The sequence below is a fragment of the Chroicocephalus ridibundus genome, chromosome 2 (assembly GCF_963924245.1).
Source record: "Chroicocephalus ridibundus chromosome 2, bChrRid1.1, whole genome shotgun sequence".
Classification (NCBI taxonomy): domain Eukaryota; kingdom Metazoa; phylum Chordata; class Aves; order Charadriiformes; family Laridae; genus Chroicocephalus; species Chroicocephalus ridibundus.
In genome coordinates this window covers 52,675,813-52,691,704 of record NC_086285.1, presented here as the reverse complement: position 1 = coordinate 52,691,704, position 15,892 = coordinate 52,675,813, and the positions used below count along the sequence as shown (strand labels likewise).

General features: G+C 42.2%; 1 protein-coding gene across 4 annotated transcripts in view; it reads right to left on the bottom strand.

Annotated features, from left to right (window-relative positions):
* The window catches only part of ELMO1 (engulfment and cell motility 1), a 311,581-nt gene that overhangs the window by 81,117 nt on the left and 214,572 nt on the right, over positions 1–15,892 (bottom strand). The window contains exon 1 of one of the 4 annotated variants that reach the window (XM_063325497.1): positions 2,527–2,753. The exons of the other annotated variants lie outside the window; for them this stretch is intronic. The gene's annotated coding sequence lies outside the window, so the exon portion shown is untranslated. Of the gene's footprint in view, positions 1–2,526; positions 2,754–15,892 lie in introns of those variants that run through there. 4 annotated transcript variants of the gene reach the window in all.

Below are 15,892 nucleotides of genomic sequence, written 5' to 3'. Positions count from 1 at the left end.
CTCTCCCACATAGATCATCCCCAAGCACTAACGACAAGCAACTGTTCTCTGCACCGTCAGGTCAAAAATCTAATGCCAGTGTGCCTTTGACTGCAACACGAATTGTTCTACCTCAGGCACCACTGTGGTTTGAAGCCCTCGGACAGGCTCATTCAACGCACTATCCAAAGCTTAGCAGTTATAGGCTGTCTCTCTCCCTCCCCATGCCCCTCCTTTTATCTGCTAATGCACAGGGACAGACAGGCAAACAAATCCCTTCAAACAAGGTTATGGGAGATATAGGAACTCTATCAGTCACACACTATTTGCCTAATGCCAGTGACTAAAGTTGAGCGGTTTATGTTGTTTGAACTATATCCTTGGAGCACTAACACGAATTAAAATATCATCTCAAGATTTGCAGTGACCTTAAAAGACAACGTTCTCCTCGGTTTTCACATTATCAATCAGAAAATAAAGCAGAAGGTAGTAGGTATCGAATTAAAAGAACCCAAAGATGCAAGAGAGCTTCATTTTGATGCATCCCAAACATGTTTAAAATGACCAGCCTGGAGCCAGGAACAGACCATGCCCAGGTGTGCAAAAGTCCAAGCTCTCCCTCAGCTTTTTATGGAATATCTCAGCCTAGATCAAAGCATCCACCTCCAAGACGGGGAGTGGGCACATCTCTTTGCCTAGACTGCCGTATGTGATGGGATTTTCAGCTACACCAGTGCTAAGTACATACAAATGAATGATACAAGCCCCAGGGGAAGGTGACATGGCAGCTAAATATCTGCTTCATTTTTACAATTTCATTCTTGGCACTTGCATCACTGCTAAACAAGCATAAGTTTTGCAATAAGAGCTAACAGTCATCTCTTTTGCACAGATTAGGAAAATTATGTTTTTAAGCCCAGTGCGTAGGATTCCCAGGACATCATTTCAATAAAAGGTGACCCAAAAATCCCTGGAAAACATGGGGAGAAGTGACTTACATCCATGTTTTCAGAAAAGGCAATAATTCAAACATAATGAGGGGTCTTCCTGCATTAGTGGTACATTGGGTTAAACACTCAAAAGTACATAGAGGAGCTTACTATAGCCTTCACCAACAGACACTCTCACTGCATGGATGCACTGAATTCTATGTTTCGTATCTTTCTAATTTATTTTGCTCGAACAGATCATGAAAACACTGGCATTCTTTTCGGCACCAACATCTGAGGTGACACTGGTGCCTTTAAACTGAGGGGATAAGCTCCATGGACACACCTTCCTGCCAGAACTTGCAAGGCAGTATCTTAAAAGCAAAGCTGACCAGTTAAACCACATCTAAAAATCACCCCCTCAGCCTGAGATTCCCAGGCAGCAATGTGACTTCCCAGCAGCTCCCAATATTGGGAAAGGAAGTTGTGCGTTTAGTTCTAAAACAAATACGAGGCACCGAAAATGGATCCCTAAGAAGCAGTCAGCTTCATATGATGTTTGCACCTAGTTTGGTTACGATAACATTCCTGACAGATATGACTAGTTCAGGCACAGAGTACTAATACAGAGTTTTTTCTGTTTTTTTATTCCTATTTCTGCCCTCTCTCCTATGTATTTTCACAAACCAGATAAGATGACTACAGCCTCCGAGAGGGTTAAGCAGAGAGTCATCCACGAGCTCCGTGCAGCAAAGCTCCCTGTCTAACAGCAAATACCTGACAACACACAAACAATGCTAAGCCAAATTCATGGCTGGTGTAACTCAAGTAACCCCCAAGGGTTATGGAGGGACAGATTTGCACCCTCCCCTTCCCCCCCCCCACTTCTAAATATACCGTTTCTGCTTTACAGAATCAAAAGCAGAGTCCCGACAGGCAAGGGAATCAACTTCTAACTCATGCCCCGCAATGGTGAAAAAGGAAACTCTCCACACTTATCATGCACTCACCTGTTTCATCAACAAACAAGAATGCTTTTGAATGATATCGCTTTTTTTTTAAAGTCTCTTCCAAAGAAGAAATTAATCAAAAAAGAAAAAAAAAGAAAAACTAACATAAAGGGCAGGAAAAGCAATGACTCTCTGTGCTGAGGACAGTGATGGATAACAAGCAAATCATGTTTTCTTGGCTCAGTGCCTGAACTAGTGTTTTACAAACCATTGTAATAATGTGCCTGTTGTTAATATACTGACACCACAAATGCTGGTGACTACACAGGGGCACCTCGGACTTCTGTGCCTCCAGTATTCTGCTCCATGTGGTTCACTTGCCTTTCAAACACGGAGGCATTCTGAAACGTCTTGAAGAAGAGAGCATCCTTCCACGGACTAATCATAATTAGGCTAAACAACCAACCAAGGCGATGCAAACAGCTAACTAGTTTGTCCAATGCCTGAAATCATTAGGAAGAACACATCTCGCTACACGCGAAACAAAATCAAGAAATCCTTCGCACTATTTGCAGTTGCTACTAATTTGCTTTTTTCCATTCCTCAACACCGTTTATTGATCTGTGCCCGGGCTGAAACAGCAGGATAAAGTACACAGATTTACTTACAGAGATCCCGTAGCTCCATCGTTCCCGATGACAAATTCGCCTCCCACACGACAGCGAGCGAATGACTTAATGCTGCTTTTTGCGGAAGGCACAATGCGCGCGAGCGGCAGATGGTCCCCGACGAAGCTCTCTAACGAGATCCGTCCTCGGCGTAGCCATGTGAGAGGAGCAAAAACCTCCCTCCCTCCCCCCCCGCCTTCCTTTGCACACCTTCGCCTGCTCTCCGCTCCCCGTGCCCGCCGTGTAGATTTGCTTATGTTGCGGGTACCCGATGTCCCATCGGGCTCCCATTGGCACGGGCGGGCAACGGCAGCCAATCGCCGCCCGCTCCCGTTTCGGGGAAAAAACTCCTGCCCATTTATTTAGCATCTTGGGAGACCATCTTCCCCAGGAAGAGCGCCGCTCCCCTTGCATCCCACCGGCTGACGGTGGGGAAAACACAGAAATCGGATCTCCCCATCTCTGGGGCTCCCCGTGAGTTGTTTTTTTTTCCCATAGGGTTCGGCACTCGCCAGGAGGGAGCAAGGTAGCCCCGGTGGGGGGGACCCGGGGGCCGCGGGGGAGCTCGCCGGAGCTCCACAATTACTCGCTCCATCGCCATGGAAACAGCCTGGATGCAGTGGGCTGGATTTGTGTAGCACATCTGCTGCCAGGCTCATAGTCAACTGCAATCTCATCCTTTTTTTTATCCCCCCTCTGCTCGCGCCGCTTATTTGACTGCGAGTTTGCTTTCTCTTTTCATACACGCTGGGAAAGTACAAGCAGGCAGAGCTGTGCACACGCTCGCTTTCTGCCTGCGCAAACACACCGCGTTACGTGTATGTACAATGAACGAGAAGTGTGTATATGCACCACAGTAATATATATACACGAGAGGTATTCACTCATATGCATGCATTTGCTAAGGAGGTACGCTCCCCTGTGTATCCAAGTAATACACACTACTCATTTTGCAAGTTTGAATTGTGGACCAGCACAAGACAAGGCTGCTGTATGGGCTGTCAAAATACCACATTTCACTTTCCAGTTCCATAAACTGCATCTGTCCAAAATGGGGTCAAAATCTGACATGACTGTTATGAAATTCCCTAAACAATCTGCTGTTTTGCTAGTGGGCTTCCAAAATTATATCTGGCACCCACAGACAGTGACCTGAGTCTTCAGACAACTAGTTCTACACTGGATGTTAGCTATTCTGTCCAGGGTCTGATGAAACATGCCACCAGGAAAACTTCACTCACAAAAGGGTGGTTATCCATAGGTATAAATCTCCGTGCTACCCTCTGACAAGACGAGAAAGGAGAGATGACTAGGTCAGAAGAGGAAAGAAAGCAAAGGGACTTGGCAGTTTGGGGCAATTTCTGGCTGCTCCTCAGTCTTTCTCTAGGACACCTGAAAAAATCTTTCATCCTCTCCACACTTCTGTTACTGAAACTGCAGAGTGGTGAGAATACCTAAATGCATCCATTTATATGACAAAGATAAGCCCAGACAGACTATGAGACACTGACATACTATTATAATGGTGTTAGAGAAGAATTTCAGGCGGAAAAAAGGAGCACACATTCCTTTTTCATGAACACTTACTGTCATTTATTTAACTAAAAGAAGAATAAAAAATTAAGGCCCCTCTGAAAAAAAAAAAAACAAACAAAACCACATTCCTGTATCACTGTAATAACAAATCTCTACTGCATTAGCCGTTGTAAATAGTGGCATTTTAAAACGCATCATGACAGAGTCTGGCAGGTAGTTTCCCAGATCTCCCTGTATAAAAGGCCACTCCTAGTTAAATGTCTTCTACCAGCCTTCTGTGGGCTTCCAGAGTCCAGGAAGGTCTTTGAAGCCCATTGCTCTAGTGCTTAAGAGCAAGCCAAAACCAGAGAGCTAAACCAGGAGATCTGGCTTTTCAGGGCATCTGTCACACAATTATCATTTCTGACAGAGAAACGAGCTTTTAAGAGAAGTGTATTTTTTAAATGGCTCAGGATGCCATAAGGATTTACTTCTTGCAATGCTGTACTTCTTCCGGCATTTCATTTTCCTTTAGAGCAGCACCATCTCCTACTTCCTGCAGCACCATCGCCATAATCATTACCGTGAGCTTGCAGGCTTTTGCGGTCACTCTTTTAGTTCTGAAACATTAAACTGCAGAAAGACGTTCAATGGGCATTTTAGGGGGAGGGGTGACTAATTAAAAAGCCTAGATTTGCTGACAGGACTTGGTGGGGGGAAAAAGCGTTCTATCCAGTTCCATTCCTCTCCCAGCCCTCCCTTCCACCTAAATCCTACAAGGGAGAGGGTGGTCTGAGGGTGTGGAGCATACCCCATTGTTTGCATGTGAAGGATGAAGCAGCTCAGCAGTTCCAGCGTTCAATTTGCTAGCTGTTATTATCATGTCTTATGGACTGGAAGTATTGTCAATATGTACAGCTTAAAATAGTCATGCAAACCATAAATAAATACATGAAATGCTACTAGACCACAAAGAAACAACTGTCACATTCCTAGTGGGTCTCTATACTGAAATTAGTTTTTTAAACCAATATTAAATTGGTAAGCTTCCTAATCAAATAAATTGTTCCTTTCTGTTGTATGATACAGAGTCCAAAACTCTTCATTAGGCTGTGCCTTGTTAAGCAATGCGCCGCTGCAGGCAAATGTAATGATTATCACTGCAACTTTGAAGTATCCGGAGAAACCTTCCCTTGGCCCAGTTTCCAAAACTCTTCATCTGCATTTCACCCACTGACAAGGAGAAGACTGCGCCCCAGATTAGGGCAACCAGTCAAGAGCTCAGAAGACCCATTTTAAGGTCTTTTCCTGCCATAAGAAAGGAACAGAAGTGACAGAGATCTCTGCTTCTGACGACAGCAAGCTGTTAGATTTAACTTTAAGAAACCTCACCCTTTGTCACCCTCTTTTCTTAGTAATCTCCCCTGTAAATTGCATTTCTTTTCCTCCCAAGGTTGTGGTGCAAGAATAAACAGACTAAGAAATTCACAGCACTCTAAAGCAGGACAGGGCACAAAAAAGAAAGCTTTTAATGGAGATCAAAAATTCAAGGCTAGAAAAATCCAGCCAATTTCAAAGCGACATAATAAATGAGATTTGCAAAAAGTCTTCTAAGACAGCAGGATAAAATGATGTTGTTCAACCAAAAGGATCAAAGATTTCTAGGAAGGCTTCACACCAAAGCTGCTACTTGCCAATCCCACAGCAGCTCTCGGCAGCGCGCTGTCATGAGCTGAGACCTGTTTGTGTGTGGGAGCTGAGGAACAATCAACGGTGATATAATGCTTACTCATCCTTCCAGATCGTGGGCTTTACTTTTTTTAGCCTAGATACCTACATGGGGAAGATGGTTAACCTACTAACACTTCCCAAGTCACAGACTCACTGGTTGGCTCCCAGTGACTCCTCTTCCAGCGCCATAAATTACCTGCCAATTCTCAGTAAACTTTCCAGCCCTTTCAAACGTCCACTTGTAGAAGCAGCTGATTTGCACCAGGAACAGCTAGTCCTATTCATTTATTCCAGGAATACCTAAAAATTTCCCTTCCACATCTGTATTCTCCAAGTGTCAATTAGGACTTAGAGCGTAGATACATACAACAAAACACAAGCAAATATTTCAGAAACCTTCAAGGCCACATTTCACATCTAGTTTGGTTTCCCCCAAATCCCAATATCAGAAAACCTTATGCCTCCTTTACCAGGAGCCCTCTACACTTTATTTCAAAGCAGCAGGTGTTTTTGGTTGGTTGGTTGTTTTTTTATATTAATGCATCTGAAAGAAGCTTTTGGATAGCAACACATAACCCAAATTAAAATGAAAATGCTGGGCCACAGCACAGAGAGATATCTATTCTTTCTGCCACTTAAGACAGCCTTACTATGAACCACAGAGCTTATCTGACTAGGAACACCAAGCGATATATAAGCTGCTGAAAACACTGTCAGGAACACAGCTTTGCAAATCAGATTATACATGACCTTCAGAGGTGATCTGCCACCATAGCACACCGGGAAGGTCTATATGAATTACAAAAACCACAGAACCTTTCATTCTGCAAAGCATGGACAGATTTGGTTTCCACCATCCAAACACCAACGTGCCCATTCGGTATTCACTGCCTTCTCCTGTACTTCGAGCACAGGGAGCATGCAAGTCTCTGCCTGCACCACTAGCCCAGTTGCCCCCCCTTCCTCAGGATGCATATGTATGTTAAAAGCCTTCGAGGTGCAGGGAGGTTTGTTGAAGAAAATCTCTACTCCTCTTATACAAATTAAATTAGAGCTTTATAGAGTTTCATACAACAGCCTTGGACACAGACAACAGCAATATGGATGAGGACTGTCTAGAGGTGTTGAACCTGCAATACTTCTTCACCTTCTCTGAAAACTGAAGTTCTTCAGCTAAGCCAAAGGCAGCCTACAAACAATCCTGAAATTGGCTACAGGAACTGACATGAATATTTCTCAGTTTTCCTATTGCTAAATGATTACACGTAGTCTGAATGGTGAAAGAAGACTTCCTAGTCTAGACAGCACGACTGTAGGCTCCATTTCCACCTCCAGTGTTAACTCCAAGAAGATCTAAAATGCTTCATGTTTAATGCAGAACCAAAATATCCCCATCTTAAAAAAACAAGAAAACCAACCAAAAAAAACAACGACCAAAAAAAACCAAACAAAAAGAAGAAAGCCACAACAACCACACATAAAAAACCCAGTGTAAAAAAAGGATGAAAAAGAAACTGCGCTGTGTAGAGGGAGATTATTCTGTCACAGTGAATAGTTTTGAAGTTGGATAGATTTTGATACACACGCACACCAAAAAAAAAGAAAATTATTTCTAGCCGTGACACTGGAAACAGCAGAGCCCTATGTGACAAACAACCTCAAGTGATATTTAGGTTTGGAGGCAGTGTCCTATACAATCATAGTTAGTTTGTCTTTGTAAGCTATCATATAAAAAAAAACCCTTAAAATACACAAGCCCCTGCAGCTGTCTGCAACCTTTAAGTCTTGCCATTTCAAACACACATAGCAGTCATATAGCATGAGAGGGCACTGAAGAATTTCAAATCGATTATAATAAATCCAGACAGTAGACAGAAAAAGGTTCCACAGTACACATCATCGACTTCAAGATTCCTTACGTAGCACTCTTAAGTACACAACTGCAAGGGCCACAGAAATCACCTTGTGAGTTTTACAACCTTATATGAGTGCAATCTGCCAAATCTATCACCTACTTATCATCTGCGGTTAGGGTTATGGTTTCCCCGCTCCCTCCTTTGCCCTCTTCGTTCAAATGCATATCACAATTTTGCATCAAAACCCCTTTGTAACATGCTGAGAGAATTTTCAGTCATGTCATCTTTGTCTCAGTTTTCTCCTTCACTCACTTAGTTTGGAGCACACGTGGCCAGGACAGAACAATTTCAAATCACTGCAGCATTTTACCTGCAATATTCTTCTACCTTTTGTTACTTCTCCAGCTCGTGCTTTGCACAGACTGCCAAAGAAACAACACAAGCTGGATTTATCTGCAATCCAAAGAGTCGGTGACTTCCCCTTTAATGCTTGGTCTCCGTAGGATGGGAACTGAGGAACGTACGCTGTACTACTAACACTGTCGAAACAGATTATGCCATGTACATATCTGGTCTTGCCTCTCTTACGTGCAGGCACACTCCCCTCCATCTTATTCATTAGTGCATCACGGTTTTCTTCTTCTGGAAGATGCAGATTAATTCTCTACTCCATCATATGAAATGGCAACAGAATGATTTATTTTACTATCCTGCTTTTAACAAAACCAAAGAACAATAGGAGGGACAAAATAAAGGAAAAATTCAACTGTCTCAGGTATCTGAACTTACTCCGATGCTGTCATGGTTCACCATTTAAATAATGATGCATGATTTTTTTTTTAATATGTTAATTACATAAATAGGTACTTAGGAACTACTTAAACAGGAGATTATTTACTCCCTTGACTGTACAAGCCCATGTGTCAGCACATCTGCTGCACAGGAAGATTAAATCTGTTCACACAAAACTCATGCTCTCCCTTGCTGATGGCTAGTACTGTGAGGCTTGAAGCAGGGACTTCAGGTTTTCTCCAACAGGCCCTTAAGACTGGCACAATAGATGATGTCGGCAAACATCTCTGGATTTCTAAAACCCCTATTTTTACACTTGCCTAGGCATTCTGGAAAAAGAAATGGGATTTTTATTCAGGAGAGTTTTCTACGTTTGTGTTTTAATTTCAAAAGCTTCTGCTCTGCGTTATTTAAGAGTAACAGTCTGGCACGCAGCAGCCTTTGGAGGAACCGTATTAGCGTGATTATGCACCTTTAAGACCAGAATGACAATGCTGGCTGATGATGTTTAGGGAGAGTGTACTGAAAACAGCTCAATTACAGAGTTATCTTTGCTTTGATTCACCTTCACAGCAGCTGTTGAAGGACCTCCAAACCATTATTTTAATAGCTGTTGATGGGGGCCTATCCACCATTTATCACATTCCTTTCACACTACTTTCACATCACAGGCTTGCAGGAAGGGTAAGTGTCAGAAGGCTGTGGAGCTGCAGAAAGGGATTGCCAAGACTACAGGCAATGAGAAGAACAGAAAACCCAAGTCTAAGTCTCCGGGTCCAGCAAGCGCACAACAAGCTTTCTTGAGAACAAGCAGCTCTCTCTGCTTCCATCTCACGCAGGCATGAAAGTCAAATTAATGCTCACATAAGCTGAATGAACAGCTAGGGCTATTTACCACGTAGTTATTTTTTTTTGCAAGGATACTCTAATAGGAGTAATTTATTGAATGGACGTCTATCTTTGGCTAGAAAGGGCAATACCCTCCATACCCTCGTAGGGCAATTCAGAGCACGCAAAATGAGCTACTAACACTCCTGTACCATGTCAGTCTCTGGCAACGCGCGCCTGTTCCCATGGGCTTCAGAGCCTCCCTAGGTTAAACTGGGCTTTGCAAACATCCCCTTCTCGAAGACGCTTAACAGCCACAGACGTTAACAGCCACTTTTTCAGTCCACGGACATGGAAATGTGCAGCCAAATATACATACCCCAAACACGTGTCGCATGCACAACAGAAGCATGCCCACACACGCCCATTCACAGCCAAATGGAGTATAAATAAGTTTGCTATATAAATAGGCTTGCTTAAATGAAGCCGCTTGCTTAAATAAGGCTGACATAAATACTCTTTCTTTTATGCTGCCTGTTGCATCTCATTTTTAAGTCTGGAAAGTGGCAACCATGTTGGAACAACTGGAGAAATCCCAGCAAAGCTTATTAACACTCCACTCCGAAACTCAACAGATATGAAAGGCAGGTGAGCTCAGCATCCCGAGACAATGTTTCACTGGTGAAGATTTTGTGAAAAAGAAACGGCAAGCAACTTTTTTTTTCCTGTATGTCTCTGTGATGACAATACAGATAAATATTAGTAAGACAGGCAATAAGAAACTGCAAACAATCAGAGGAGATCCTCAAGCACTAAAGCAGCAGCCCACACAAACGCAAGGTTATAAAAATAAAGCTCACATTCTCAGTTGCAAAAAAAAAAAAAAAAAGGAAAAAAGTATTAGAAAAAGTAGCTTTCCTCTCTGCGTCTTTGGAAGGACACCAGATGACTGTCCATACTCCTCACTATGCTCATGTCTGTATTCATCAATACAGTTTTATGGACATTTTCTGTCTTAGCCATTTCAAAACATTTCAAGAAACTGTTAAGACTGTTTTCTCTGAAGATGGGTAGGAAGGACCGGCTGTCAGAAAGGACTCTCTGAACCTCCCTCCAGCAACCTTCCTTCACATTCAGCCCACACACCAGGCCCGGCTCTATCAGTGTTCTGGCTCATTTTGTCGGGGCTGTTGCATCTGCTCAGAACTTCCTTCCCACTAATGAGCCTCTCTCTAATCGATCTTCAGAAAACACATTTCTTCAGTCTCCATCGTCCGTGAGCGAAAGATGCAGTCAATACTGCAGCACGGCCACGCTTGCCATCTCAGAGGCAAATCCCGCCTTGTACTCCCTCTCTCTTCGTTGAACTCTCTGCTCTTTGCACATGGTAGGTGGAATGATTCCTTCATCTTTCAAGTGAAGAGAAAAATTTATAAAGGTCAAGCAATGCAGAGGCAGTTGCGACAGTGGGTATAAACTCCCAAGTTTTCTCCTCCCTTCACTCCCCAGCCTCTGAAGCACAAACATATTTATAGTGCTAAGCCCGTAGTATTTCTACCTGTTGCATTACTGCTTTATTCAGGGTTGGACCATTTTCATTCCATTAATGCTTTCCTTTAAAAACATTTCAGAATTGCTTAAAAAAAAAACAAAACAAAAACAGATAGAGGTTTAAAAAGATTTCAGTCTTCCTTAATCATGCAGGGATATATTTTCAAAGCAGTATGCCAGGAGTATTCCACGTGACTCCCATTCATGTTAAAATTAGAGTCACCAGAATAAACCCCATATGCTGCTTTGAAAAGGTACTGCAACTTGTCCAAGGAAAATTTCCGCAGCTTAATGGTGCTTGCAAAATTTTTCTGCCTGCTTTTTTTCCTTTGATTCCTGAGTATATTTTTAACAGCCTTTTTTTTAAAATTTTATTTTAATAATACTTTGTACTATTTGGAAAAATAGAAAGAAGTGATTTGCTGGTTATCTTGGTTCCTCTGCAGCCCTTTTATTTTAAAATTATCAGTTTAATCAAAATAGCTTTGCTCTGTAGCATGTAAAGCTTCCAATATCACTCTTTTTTGATACAGTCATTGCAGACAACCTTTCTAGTGGACCTGCAGCCACTGCAGCTGAATTCCACACCTGAGCTGTTGTCCTGTCTAGTGATGCTCAATATTTCTGTGTAAGCCTGAAACTAATTTTCACATCTGGACAGCGGGGGACTTTTTCCTGGAAAGGCTGAGGCATAGTCTCTCCTTGGCAATAACAGCACCGTTGCTGCTACCGAAGCCAGGCAACATGAGCGTACAGGTTTCTACTTTCAAGGTCCCAGTCTCACATGTGGATTTTTCCGCCCGACACAGAGCATCTTTAACATCTGTGGCAGCCGCAGAAGGCCACCCACCCAAAGGCAGCTGCAGCCCTGGGCTTGCCGTGAGTACAGCTTGTCCTAGTTTGTCTTGGTAATCACAACGAGCATCGCATACGCTGTGCTCACATAACGCACATACTGATAAATACCGGGTGATTATTAAATTTGTCATTTATGACTATAGTCTTCCTGGTCATTTAAAGAGAGAGGGAATTTTAATTTCTGACAGCTTTAGTTCTCTTGTCACTGCCCTGTAATTTTTACTGCTTACTAACGTTGTGCATGAGAGATTGCGCACAGAAAGATGCCGTGAATGCCATCTCTTCATTTTTTCCTCATCCTTCTCATTACTGTCCCAAATGGCAACACATTTTCATTTCAGTCATTTACATCAAAAACGCAGCAAACACTGTGTCTAACCACTTCATTACTTTAACCTTTAAAGGATGTAAACACAGGGAAAATATTTTGCTTAAATGTGGAAGGTGCTTCCACCACAGGAAAAGAAATAAAATGTCTCCTTACTAGCAGAATTGTGTATAAGGACAGGAGAAAAGAAACCAAGATAGGGTTGTTCTGTCATCAAAGCACCGACAAGTGAAGTGTGGGCTAAGTTCCCATCTCTACCACTAATTTTCCAGGCAACATGCAGCAAGACATCATTTATGTATTCTTGTTATCCAATTAAAAATTAGTTAACGTCACCTTTCCCTTTTCCTTTTTTACCCTTTCTATGTTCTGTCAATTTAAATGGCGGTCTTCTTTGGTCAGAAACCCTTCCTTAAAAGAAATACCTGAAACTTCCCTGGGATGGTGGAGTGACAGGCGCACAGAGCTAGAACCTATAAGCAATGGAACTTTAGCTAAACCAGAGGTCTGTGTACAAGACGAGCAGTTAAAAAAAAAAAAAGAAGCCAACCACAAACTAACAAGCACCCCAAAACCAATCCACTAGCAGCAAAACATCACTCTGCAATTGCTGCACATGTTGCCTGCTTTAAGTATTAGAGCTCAAATATGCTAACGAGTTACTGTGGTTAGACAAGTTACGATGGCAGCTGAGCTACAGTAGTAGCCAGTGGTGAATATTTAGTAAAACATACCTACCTAAATGTTAGCAAGAAAATTTTGAAGAAATGCTTTTGACCTCACATTTCTGAAGGAGCCTGAATGCCCCTGAGTAATAACAGCTCAGCTGTCAGAGCTAAGACAAGTTAAAACTGCTTTAAAGGGGTCACCGCAGTTAATGGGGAATGCCTGACTTCTTAAAAGCAGCTACTGCATCCATCACAAGGATCTTTTGCACTTTCTTTAATATTAGAAAACATTTATGAGATTGGTTGGTGCTGTGTCTGTGTTTGTTTTAATGATGATTAATGACATGAATTACTATTTCTCCCTGTTTCATGCTGGATAAGAAAGTAGATTTTACTACAAAGTAATTCAGATTGCTAGCAAGCTCTAAGCATCATCAAGTCCTGCAGACACAGCAGAGCTAACCTCAAGCTTAAGACAGGTTGCTCAGGGCTTTGTCTGGGCAAGTTTTGAGTTTCTCCAAGGATGAAGATTCCATAATCTCTCTGCGCAACCTGCTCCAGTGCTGCGCCAGTATCAGTAGTTGGGGATACTTTATCATTACATCCTACTGGTTTCCTTCACTGCAACTTATCTTTTCTTCTTTCACTGTGTACTTCTGAGAATGATATGCATCTTCTCTGCAGCTTCTGATTCAGGTAGTGGAAGAAGATACAACTGGATCCACCCTCCTCCCACTAAGGCTTTTCCAGGATGAACAAATCTAGTCCCTTCACATTCCCCTTGAACACCACATGCTCCATCCCCCTTAATCATCTTGGTGGCCCTTTGCTGGACTAGCTCCATTACATCCATCTCTCCCCATTACTGCGGCGAGTGCCAAGTTGGGGGGAATAATCCCTTCCTTTGACCTGCTAGCTATGCTTCACCTAATGCAACACAGCATGCAGTTAGTCCACATCGCACAAGGGTGCACTGCTGATTCATGGTACTCATCAACACAGCGACCATCCTACAAGCAAACATCTACAATTACATTTGTAAAACATGAAATTAGTCTTTCTGAGTCCTCAGTTTGCATTGGCAACCACCTATTCTTAGCTTGTTGTGGTGCAGAAATTAATACCAAAGCCCTGGCCATCATAAAAATCAATACCAGATACTGAAGTGTTACTCTAGTACTAAAATCAAGAAGCGTAGAGGAGGAAATTAGAATCATCAAATTCTTTCAAATGATAATAACTTAAGCAAATTGAGCAGCTATGAAACATCCTGTTCTCTGGAGCTTAAAAGTAACAAGGCAACAATAATAAAAAAAAAACCCCTAACTCATGCAAAGCTAAATAAGTTTTACGCAGAGATTTTCTTTCTTTTCTCCCCAAGTAGAGCCACGAATTTAAAGATTTTGCATTAAAGGTACCTTAAAGATTTTACACTTAGGCCATGCATATAACAGAAGTCATTTGCAAGCTGCACACATACAATACCTTCTACCTGAGGTTTATCTCCCAGATTGGTGGAGATAGTTCTTTTCTCTAAGTAAATTAAACTTTGCAGCCTATTGTATGCAGAACTAGGCTAGATAAAGGACTATCCAGTTCTCTGCCATCATTATTAAAATGTCGTATTTACACCGTTACTCATGAGGGAAGGCTTTTTTTGTCCATGTAGCTTACGTTTTTAGGAATAAGAAACACCTCTGTGCATGTAATTTTGACTTTAAAGTGTTACCAGCGTCCCTCAGATTTCTACCACTGCTGAAAATACAGAGCTGCCAGTAGCCCCCATCCTTCCTGCCTTCAGAAACTGGCTTCCAATATTCTGTGACCTCAAAGGGTCTTTTCTGCTCTCTTGACAGGAGATGTGGTTCTGCAAAGTACTCAGCGGGTACCCCATCTATAGAGAGTGAGAAAAGTCATTAACACCGTCCTTAAGACAGGTGGAAGCGCTGTATGAGCCATGCCATTACTCCAAGGAAAGGGGACAGGCAGAAGGAAAGACTAGGGGAATAAAACCTGTTGGAGGTCAGAGTATTGAACAAGGAGAGAGGCTAAAGGAAGCTTCACTTCGAACAGAGAGAGAAATCCAGCAAGATTTCTACATCCAGTCACTAGTTTATATATGTGCTCTAAAAGAAAAAAAACACATACAGGCCTTAAGATGCAGAATAAGTATCAGTTATATGACAATCAGATCAATTCAGATTTAAAAAGAAGGATTCACCAGGAGGAAAACATCTCTTTAACAACTTCCAAATGCCTAGCTTACATAGAAAATAGTTCTTGGAAGAAATCTGAAAATCTTGACAGCTATGAGATTACATCCTTCATCTCACACATCTGATTTTACAAAAATAAGGATGTTCCATTTTCCTACTTGGTGACTTTTGAGATGTTATTTTCACTATGAAGGGCTGATCAATTGCTTCTGAAGAGGCTGACAGTGTAACAATGATACAGTTCCTTTGGACTCTAGGTTAAGTACAATAAAAAGTTCTAGGCAGCCTTTACTGTTCAAGCAAAATGGATACGACTGCAATTTTTAAGTTCTTGCTGCTGAGGTTCTCACATCAGCAACATAATAAAGATCAGCCAGTTTCCCTGAGACAGAAAACTGATGCTTGAAATCTGAAGATACATCTCTAGAGAGAAAAATTACCATAAAATTCAAAGCATGTGTGGAAGCTATTTCCCCAGATGCTTCCACTCTTCTAGATGCAGTCTTGACATTCTTGACGCAAGGATGGTTCTTGAGCATTTCAGCTTCATGGTCGTGGCATGAATATCTTCAACTGACACATGGCAAGATCTTTAATTAGCTGCACTAATGTCTTTTTCAAGGATTCTGACACAGAATTTGGTATTTGTTTCTTCACTTGTCTCCCGTGTTTGGTTAATATACTTACACGGTATCAAACCTCTCTCCATTCCTGCACTCAGCTTTTAAGGTGATACTCCTCAACTTCCACATGTATTCCTAGGGGCCTTACTTCTCTGCTTGCCATGACCAACATACAATGGTAACTTGGGGAAGTGGGAGGGAGCCTATCAATAAATTATCTTTCAGTTATCAATAAGTCTGCAACATGTTTTGTATGGCTATTCAAATGGACACTGTAGAGGTGACAGGGCAAAGAAGAAAGGGCCTTACCACTTTCAGAGGCACACACAACACTTTCCATCCTCCAGTAAGCTATTTTTCTCTCAATGGAAAAGTGGTAGAACCCAAGTTCACACCTCTC